The 11,157-nt window shown below is 38.7% G+C and overlaps 1 pseudogene; it reads left to right on the forward strand.

The window, feature by feature from the left end:
* Positions 1-4,215: 4,215 nt before the first annotated feature.
* Positions 4,216-4,297, forward strand: LOC138097260 (U4 spliceosomal RNA; annotated as a pseudogene).
* Positions 4,298-11,157: the final 6,860 nt, after the last annotated feature.

Consider the following 11,157-nt stretch of genomic DNA (forward strand, 5'->3'; position numbering starts at 1 on the left):
TAACTTCAGTTACTTCAGTTACTATTAACTTCAGTTGAGAAGATTGCAGCAGTGTCCTTGTGGTCCTCTGTACAAATATTTCCCCCTTCCATTTATTGTTTAAAATATTTATTTATTTATTGGCCATGCGGCATGTGGGATCCCTGACCAGGGATTGAACCTATGCCCCTGCATGAAGTCTTAACTGCTGGACCACCAGGGAAGTCCCTATTTATTAATATTTTTAAACCTGATGGCAAAATAGTGATTTAAAAGGCAAAATTCCTCTCATAACCTTTCCACCTTCATTATCCTAAGAATGATAAGAATCCACAAAAGTTTTTTAAGACGTAGAGTTAAACCTGTGTGTGTTCTGGTCCCTGGTTACCTTATCAACATCATCTCATACCTCTTTCCTATGTGTATATGCCAGGCCATCTGTCAGGCATGTTAATGGTGCCATGTTTTTTCTAGCTGCAGGATTTTTGTCCACATTTGTCCCTATGCCTGGATGCTACAACCCACATAAACTATACTTGCCATCGTTAAGTCCTTCCTCTTCCCTCAGAGTTTCTAGACTAATTCTTCCTTTATGCGTCTATATTTCACAAACCTCGCTGCATGTTAAAATTCTTAAATACCAATGCCTACACATCAATTCAGATAAATAAAATCAGATTCATTCAGGTAAAGACGTAGGCATTAGTATTATTCAAAGTATGAGAATAATTGCTTCATATGCTAGGGCTTCCCTGGTGGCTCAGATGTAAAGAATCCGCCTGCAGTGCAGGAGACCTGCTTTGATCCCTGGGTCAGGAAAATCCCTGGAGGAGGGCATGGCAACCTACTTCAGTATTCTTTCCTGGAGAATCCCCATGGATTAGGGGAGGCTGGTGGTCTACAGTCCATGGGGTTGCAAAGAGTCAGACACAGCTGAGCGACTAGCGCACATATGCTACCTTGTGACCACGTGCATGTACCTCTACTTTGTAATTCTATAAATTCCAAGAAAAATCCATGAATATGCAAAGTATCTTTCCTTTGTATATCTTTCCTTTGTAAACCCTGTATTAATTCCTTGATTAGGTTTTTTCAATTAGGTATTTTAAAAATATCTTCTGTGCAGGAGACTCAGTTCTAGTTGATGGGGATGGAGCAGCAAAGAGTATCCTCTTGTTTATTCCCTTAGAAAATTTACATCTAGGGGCATTGTAGGGTTTCAATATACATTTGATGGACAACTGAGTAAACATTTTTATATATTCAATTTTATTTATCTAGAAATATAATGTTTCCCTCTTCCTGAGATAACTCTTCATTTCTTCAAAATATTTAGAGCAGTGAAGTTCCAAGCTGAGCTTTTTGAGCACTTTTAAGTAATTGTTCAACTTCCTGATTCATATTGTCTTTTATGACAGCCTTTGGATTTCTTAATTATTGCATTTTGTCTTTCTCTGGAGCTCTGATAATAAAACTATAGTCTGGCTCACCATTCTTCAGACAGAATAAAAAATAAAAAAAAGCTTTCTGCTTCATTTTGTGACACTGCTACGTCACCATCCCTCTCTGTCTTTGGAAATAAATTGTTGGCAGATCTGCAATTTCTTCTGTCTGTTCCTCAGAACCCTTGGCAACATGTCACCTGTTTCAGCGGATTTTTATATTCAGAGCACAATTCAGAGCTCAGGAAGAATTCTTTACTGATTTCCTCCAGTCATTAATCATTGCCTACTGCCTCACTATTAGGGAAGCATCTCAGTCTACACATGTGCATTCAATTATGGGTTGATTGTTTTAGTTTATGGATTGTCTAGCTACTGTATTTCTTTTTTCCCCACCCCTCTCCATTCCTCTCCAATCCTTATTTCCTAACTTAGTTCTTCACGGACTTTTGTGATAAATAGAAGCATGGGGAGTGGAAAAAGTAAAATAAAATTAGTCTTTAGATCTCTGTTACTAAAACTACCACCTAGATTTAGGGATATTCAAGCAATTTGTTATGGAATAAATAGATTATACAATTATTACATTTGCTTCTGTTATTCTTCCTGTCCCTTCATCCTTCTGAAAAAGCAGCATAGTGAAATGGGAAATTTTGATAAGCTGAGAGTCAGACAGCTTGGCTTTGAATCCTGGCTCCATCACATAATAGTTGTGGTCTCAGCCAAATATCTGAGACTCAGTTTCTTCATCTATGAAATCAATTAATGCCTTGACTTCCCACATGTATCATAGAAAAATCAATAATTTACAGTAAGATCCCTATTTAGAAGCTTTATGATATATATATAAGACCATCTTATTATATAAATTTACAAAAGTTATACCAGCTCAACCTATCTCATTACCCAAGTATTCTAGCACTGCTGCTTAAAAATTCACGTGAAAGCTCCACCACTTAAAACACCCATCACACGCTATCATGCATCTCTGGCTGAGGCTGGAGAAGCTCATCTCTCCTGAGCCCACACAGTGGCTCCAGTCCTTGTATGCTTTCTCTGTAACCCAGACGGAATGGACAGAACCGTCTAGGGAAGCTCTTTTCATAGCAAGAGCAGAAATCAGGAGGCCCAAAGTTCAGTGGAACAGGCACTTTCTAAGCCCCACTTTGTTCTATGTCTGCTCACAGTTCATTTGCTAAGTAACGTCACATTGGCAAGTTCAAAAAGAGACAGGGAAGTACATTTTGGCTTCAGAGGGAGGGATTGTGAAATTACACAGCAAGAGCATAGATACAGGAAAAGGTGAAGTACTGGGGACAAAAATCCTGTTTATCCCACTTCTAATGACTCTTCCAGATTCTGTCTGTCCTCTCCAGCTATCTGTCCTCTGGCCATCTGCATGCCACTGATCCTTTAATATTTCTCATGTAAGAGGACACGATGTTTTATTGGAATCTTCAGTCTGTATTGTGAAAATGAGCCTTATTAATTACATATTATACACAGACACCCATGCAGTATATATTTCTAGGCAAACACATTTATATAAAATATTCCAATGATGATTGATTTCTTCTTGCCATTTGAGAGGACATAATTGGGCTTCCCTGGTGGCTCGAATAGTAAAGAATCTGCCTGCAATATGGGAGACCCAGATTCAATCCCTAGCTTGGGAAGATCCCCTGGAGAAGGGAATGGCAACCTGCTGCAGTATTCTTGCCTGGAGAATCCCATGGAACCTGACAGGCTACAGTCCATGGGATCACAAACAGTCAGACATGACTAAGTGACTAACACTTAAATGCTTAATCTTCCATAAACAAATTTTCAATGTAACAGGGCTATATCACTGAACGTTTGAGTAAAAAAAAAATTATTGGTTGCAAATATTTCTAGGTTTCTCATATATTTGCTTGCCTTCGTATATGGAGAGCAATACACAGACATATATCTGAACTTTTGCAACCTAGGTCCTTGCGATAATGTGATTTATAATAGGAATATATATTTGGGCTTCATCCAGGTTTTTGACATGGACAGATCTCCTGAGACCGTTGAAATTTCCTAAGCCTTGAGAATGATAAAGCTGCCTATTGTTATGTTAATAGTGTAACTTTTGGAGAGCTCCCAGGTAAACTTAGGAGTAGGGGTTAGTGGCTGGAAAACCCAACTATGTGACCAAAGGTTTGGAACTTTGAGCTTCACAACTGCCCCCTCAAACTCTGAGAGAGAAGTGGGGCTGGAGGTCGAATCAGTTGCCAGTGGCCAATGATTTATTCAACCATAACTATGTAATGAGCCTCTATTTAAAAACAAAACAAACAAACAAAAAAAGAAACATCCAAAAAAAACCCAAAAGCATGGCTTTCTGAGAGTTTCTGGGTTGATGGACATGTAGAGATCTGGGGAAGAGTTGGCTAACGGAGACAGCATGGAAGCCACACGTACTTTCCCCATACCTTACCCTGTGCAGCTCTTTCATCTGTCTGTTTCTGAGCTTATAGCCTATTGTAACCTACTAAGTAAAATGTTCCTCTGAATTCTGTGCATCACTCTATCAAACCCAGGGAATGTGGTTTGATTTGTGGTGGGCCAAGCTTTGCATCAGGGCTTTCCTGATGGCTCAGCTAGTAAAGAACCTGCCTGCAATACAGGAGACCTGAGCTCAATCCCTGGGTTGGGAAGATCCCTGGAGGAGGGAACAGCTGCCCACTCCACTGTTTTGGCCTGGAGAATTCCATGGACTGTATAGTCAAAGGGGTTGCAAAGAGATGGACACGACTGAGCGACTTTCATTTTCACAAGTGACAGTATCATAGCCAATGAAGTTTATCCAAGGCATGATTATTGCTAATTGAAAACTTCTCCCTATAGCTGGTGGGCCAGCAGCACAGGAAATAACCTGAGCTTGCTGTTGGAGTTTGAAGTTGAAGTTGGCCTGAGGCTAGAGCCTATGGAATCATTCAGTGCCTCAGTGGACATGAAGTATAAAATGCCAGTTTCAGCTCTCAAAGCTTTTTTATTTCCCCCATGTTTTTATTATTTATTTATTTATTTATAGTTTTAATCTTTTTTGGTCATGTCGCACAGTATGTACTATCTAGTGCCCTGACCAGGAATTGAACCTGAAACCCCTGTATTGACAGCACAGAATCCTAACCACTGGACCACCAGGGAAGTCCCACCTGAAAGCTTATCCCTCAGTTCCTCACTTTTCTGAATTGGTATTCCTCTAGTCACTTCAGACTTTTTTTTTTAACTCCTAATTTAATTCTTAATTTTTGAAATATATATATATATAAAGTAATTTCTCACTCTTTTGACTTGGTATTTCTCCAATAACTTTTTTTCTACTTTTCTGAGTGATAGGGCTACTCCATGGCTAGTCTTTGACTGTCTGAAACACTTCCTTCAATTATAAACCACTTAAAGAAAAAAAATAGAAAAAACACTTTCTAGCTTCCCTGTACCACCATCCTGCTTTCCCTAAGGCTGTTATGTAATAGAGTCAGTTAGGCTTAATAGAGAACAAATTGGGTGAATTATTTGTAGCTAGCCCAGGAGATAATGCTCCATATTTTTCAAGGCTTGTTATTCTGTTAAAAGCCACAGGGTTTTAATTATTACTTTGATTTGATCTTTCAAAAGAAACTATGGGAGTAATCACATTTATTTTTTGCCTTTACATCAGATGGACACTAGTTATCGAAAGATGAAGACTTTCACTAATTCAACACAAAGGAGATATGTCACCACTCCGTTTAAAAAAAAAAAAATTGAGCAACTGAACAACTTGACTTTCCTTTTTTTTTCTCGTCCATCTGACACACAGGTTATAAAATTACATATCAGATATTCTATGCCTTTTGAGATAATATATTGGCTATGAGCAACCCTAATATTTTGGTAGAAGTTATTTTAACTGGATTTGGGAAAATATAAATATTACTTCCCAGCCCTCAGCCCAAGACTGTGTGGTTCATGCCTCATTCAGCCCTCCTGCTGTGTTTCCAGTTTTTATCCTTCTCATCACAGAATATGAAACAGCATATACTTCATGCTCCATTAGTGTACAAATTGTTTCATTTCTCTTCATTTCTTCCTATCTCTCTCTCCCTACCTTTGTCCAAAATCAGTATTGGCACTTAGAAAATATTTTTTTTTTTTGATGACTGAATGTTTCTCATAGTAACTAAATAAGTAACATTCCTCATTTCTCACTCAAAAGGGACATATTTACTAGATTTCTAGTTCCTTGGTTTACAGTGAAGACCCTTGCTATCCCATGAACCAGGAAGGGTCTGTCTTCAGGGAGCCTACCACCATCTGGTGAGTCTCATTCCTTGCTCATAATATGCCAGGCACTGTGATCAGCATTTGACAGTCATTGAATAAATATTCACTTACATGTGTGGTTGAATGAAAAGAAGGAAATAAACTGCTGATGGCTAGGTGGCCATGAAATTAAAATAATTAGATGTTTCAAATACTTATTATCAAGTTATACTAACTTAATGTGTCCACCTGCACAATAGTAATGCCCTTCACATGAGTAAAAGGACTGGATCCCTGTTTTAACTTTATTACTCTGGGTGAAGTATGGTGAGACTAGATGCAGATAAAAGAGAGAGAAACCAGGAAGAGTCCACAACAAGAAAGAGTTGTGTTGTGCTCACAGTTTCCTGGAGATAGCACAGAGTACCCTGCAGAGCCACTCAGGAGAAGGACTGGGACTGGTCATAATGCAGAAGTGAGGGGCACTGAGGAAAAGAATCTACCATGGTTTCTATTGGAAGAAGAGACTGAGGCATGGCAGTTAGGTTTAGAATTGATTTAGCTAAATAGTTTCAGCAGGCTCTGGGGCATCAGTGTTGTCCCTGGTTTTCTGGTATCAGACCCTGGGAAACTAGCATGGGTGTATAGTGGACCAGACTGTAAGAGTTAAGTAAGGGAAGTATTGGGGATGTTAAATTAATCTGTCAGACAGAAGAGGGAAATGAGGGACTTCCCTGATGGTCCAGTGGTTAAGAATCTGCACTTCCAATGCGACATTTTTTTCCCTGGTCAGGGGATCCTACATGCTGTGACCCATGGCCAAATACAGAAAAGAAAAGGGAACTGACTGGCTTCTAGCCAAAGCCTCAAAAACTGGATCAAGACAACACATACACACACATACACAAGAGTTCCTGCATCCCTCCTTCCAGCTCTGAAAACTTGTCAGTGGCCTTTCCAGTACATGCTGCACAAATTTGGAAATCAAAATTTTAAAAAGAATAATAGAAGAGAGAGAAGAAAAATGGAGAGAGAAGAAAGGAGTAAGCTAATAAAATTGTCTCCTCATTCATTAACAAATTCTTACAGATACAATTCCAACATTGATTGATAAGTAAGCAGTTATGCTTGCATACAGTTTCATTTTTTAAAGGTATCTTGGATTCTGAAAGCAGTAGAAAGACAGATAAGATAAACTAAGTAAGAGACTCCTGATTGTTATCACTCTGTTCAACACTTATTTTCCTCTTCGGAGACAAAGGAAATGTGTAAGAAAAGTAAATGTCTCTGCTGTAGATTGATCGTGTTTTTCTGTGAGAAATAACTTTCTTTTGCTAATCACCCAGTCTGTGGTATTTTCTTATAGAGCCGGATGGACTAAGTCTATTTTCAAATAACTTAGATTAAGGGAATAAAATATTGTTTAATGGACAAGCAATATGTTGTTGTTCAGTCACTCAGTGATGTCCGACTCTTTGCTACCCCATGGCCTGCAGCACACTAGGCTTTCCTGTCCTTCAGAATTTCCCAGGAATTTGCTCAAACTCATGTCCACTGAGTCAATGATGCCATCAAACCATCTCATCCTCTGTCTCCCTTGTCTCCTCCTGCTCTCCATCTTTCCCAGCTCAGGGTCTTTTCCAGTGAGTCGGCTCTTCGCATCAGGTGGCCAAAGTATTGGAGCTTCAGCTTCAGTATCAGTCCTTCCAATAAATATTCAGGGTTGATTTCCTTTAGGATTGACTGGGGTTTCCCTGATAGCTCAGTTGGTAAAGAATCCACCTGCAATGCAGTAAACCTTGGTTCAGTTCCTGGGTCAGAAGGATCCGCTGGAGGAGGGATAGGTTACCCACTCCAGGATTCTTGGGCTTCCCTTGTGGCTCAGTTGGTAAAGAATCTGCCTGATCTCCTTGCTGTCCAAGGGGCTCTCTGGAGTCTTCTCCAGCACCACAGTTGAAAAGCATTGATTCTTTGACACTCAACCTTCTTTATGGTCCAACTCCCACATCTGTATATGACTACTGGAAAAACCATAGCTTTGACTATATAGACCTTTGTTGGCAAAGTGATATTTCTGCTTTTTAATAAACTGTCTAGGTCTGTCACAGGTTTTCTTCCAAGGAACAGGCGTCTTTTAATTTCATGGCTTCAGTCACCATCTGCAGTGGAGCCAAAAAAATATAGTCTGTCACTGTTTCCATTTTTTCCCCATCTATTTACCATGAAGTGATAGGACCTGATGCCTTTGTTTTTTGAATGTTGAGTTTTAAGCCAGATTTTTCACTCTCTTCTTTCAACTTCATCAAGAGGCTTCTTTAGTTCCTTTTTACTTTCTGCCATTAGGGTGGTGTCATCTGCATATCTGAGGTTATTGATATTTATCTTGGCAATCTTGATTCCAGTTTGTGATTCATTCAGCCCAGCATTCTGCCTGATGTACTCTGCATATAAGTTAAATAAGCAGGGTGACAATATACAGCCCTGATGTATTACTTTCCCAATTTTGAACCAGTCCATTTTTCCATGTTGGGTTCTAGCTGTTGCTTCTTGACCTGCATTCAGATGTCTCAGAAGGCAGGTAAGGTGGTCTGGTATTCCCATCTCTGGTATTTCCATTTGTTGATGACATTGGAAAACCAAGTAGAAACAGTTAGCAAAAGTTGTGCAATATCTCTCATCATTCACTAAAATAAGGCTTATGAATTTTAATTGTAAAGATTTGAAAACCTATCTTGGGTTATAGATAGGTTTCTTATAGGGAAATTTTCTTTTAATAATATCAGAATTTGTTTTCCTATAAAGTTTAGTCCAGCAAGAGAAGAGAAAAGAAGAAAAAGAAAAACATACAAAAACATACACAAACCAACAATAAGCATTACCTTCCTTGATACTTCCTAGTGCTAACCATTGACTTGTCACCTAAAGGGAAAATTTTGTCAGAAGATAAAGACCCCAATACAATTAAACTTGGTATTGAGTCTTCAGCTCAGTTCAGTCTCTCAGTCATGTCCGACTCTTTGTGACCCCGTGAATCCCAGCATGCCAGGCCTCCCTGTCCATCACCAACTCCTGGAGTTTACCCAAACTCATGTCCATCGAGTTGGTGATGCCATCCAGCCATCTCATCCTCTGTCGTCCCCTTCTCCTCCTGCCCCCAATCCCTCCCAGCATCAGGGTCTTTTCCAATGAGTCAACTCTTCGCATGAGGTGGCCAAAGTATTGGAGTTTCAGCTTCAACATCAGTCCTTCCAATGAACACCCAGGACTGATCTCCTTTAGGATGGACTGGTTGGATCTCCTTGCAGTCCAAGGGATTCTCAAGAGATATTGAGTCTAACTAGTTGTATTTTTCTTAAAAATATCATGCTGTTGTAAAAACCAGTTGTTAATGAGGTGATTGACTTTGAATGTCACCTCAGTTGCTTTCTAATGTTTTTTTTAAGCATAATTTTTCAAGGTATTTAACCATAAATTGAATTCTACATGATATGTTGTCATAAATTCCAAGTAAAGATAAAAATATGAAAATGTGCCATCCAATTTTCCTGATACTACTGGTTTTCATTGGAATACAATATAAAGAGAGACCACCATAGTGGCCACGTATGTTGAATTACTGCTGTGTAAACTAGTGAGTCAAACAATCGACAGTTGCCAGGTGGAAGTCTAACAATGTACCACACATTTAAGGGGACACTTTCAATGCTTTATTGGAATCCTGATCATGAACTTCCACATTTTTTCCTTCTCTTCAATGTCAGTTATCAAGAGTTTGTATGTTTTATCATAATTAGAGCACATAGCATGGAGTTGGAGAAACAGAAGGAAAGCTATGAGCTTTGGAAGAGAATATCTCCAGGATTTCCAAGTTTATTCATTTTGTTTTGTATTCTTTCAGCATACATGCATTGTTTTCAACATGTCACATACACTCTTAAGTGCTGAAGGTATATATGAAACCGGTGGTTGCTGTCTTTCAGTGTTATCAGAACAAATTGACTGTGCAGTATTACAATCCTCAAGATGAGTTTTGTTTTTAACAAATGCCCTTGTATCTTTATGTAATGGCTGTGTTGACATATAAATGAAACGTAAAGGATGAGTTATTTGATATGAGACTTCAGATGAGAAGAGTCTTTTATCTTGAGCATCCTGTCCACCTGAGGATGTAAACAGCATATGTTATGGTTGCAAAATATTACAGAAGCAATATATGAGTAATGCTGGAGTAGAATTTGCAAAATGGAGACACGCAAGAGATACGGCTGTGCAAAACATTTAATAACTTTGAAAAGACAGAGTCATTAAAATTTTAACAGAATAATATCAGGATGAGATTTAATTGTTATTGTAATGACTACATGATTCTTCTATAGAATGGATTACAGAATATGCCAGTGAATTGTTTGTGTATTTTTCAGTTTATTCCCTGCCCTTCTCTTGTTCTGGTCTCATTTTCAGGGTAATCATGTTTTCCAGAACCTTCTTTTCTCTGACTTCGTTCAGTAAGACTCCCTGGTAGAAGTCTGGAAGGGAGAGAGAAATGATGTATTTTTAACCTCGCTTTTGGCTTTCTTGTTGCCACTGACAATGACTACCTTATTTATCAAATCCAACTCTCCTTCTCCTCCCTCCCTCATTACATTTCACATGGAAAGCTTGTGTTTTGGCTCCTTTCAGATGATTCTTCATTAATGGGTCTGGTATTCCTATCTTTTTCCCTGGCAGCTCAGTGGTTAAAGCATCTGCCTGCAATGCGGGAGACTTGGGTTTGATCCCTGGGTTGGGAAGATTGCCTGGAGAAGGAAATGGCAACCCACTCCAGAATTCTTACCTGGAGAATCCCATGGATGGAGGAGCTTGGTGGGCTACAGTCCATGGGGTCGCAAGGAGTTGGACACGACTGAGCGACTTCACTTTTACTTTCATGCCTACTTTTATTAAACACACAGCTCTAAGGGTTTAGCATCATCCCTCTGTTGCTAATCTATGGATTTCCTTAGCATTCTCTCTTGAGCTTTCAAGTTTTTTCCTTACTAGTGTGAACAAGTGTCTATTGATATATCTATTTAGTTAATATATAATTAAAGTATAATTGAATATATACTTGAATGGCCTAGAGGCTCCTAGTTTCATGTTTAAAATTGTACTAACATCTTTAAATGAATCATGTATGACAGTGAGATGCACAATACAACAGACCATCCTAGTATAAGCCCTCACTATCAATTATCCAGTGAGTTTAGTAATATAGAAAAGTACACATTTATATAAACTATTTAAAGATAGAATTACAATTTTGAAATTTTTTATGCTAGTGAAAAATAGAGGAGGAGGTTTAGGATTTGAGTCAATGAGGTGAACATTTAGTGAGGAAACAACATACAGATTAGGAATTTGTGTGGTAATAGTATCTTTGATGGGGTCATCCTGAGATGTATATTAAGTTGCCTAATGCAAA

This window comes from Capricornis sumatraensis, chromosome 20, assembly GCF_032405125.1.
Source record: "Capricornis sumatraensis isolate serow.1 chromosome 20, serow.2, whole genome shotgun sequence".
Lineage (NCBI taxonomy): Eukaryota > Metazoa > Chordata > Mammalia > Artiodactyla > Bovidae > Capricornis > Capricornis sumatraensis.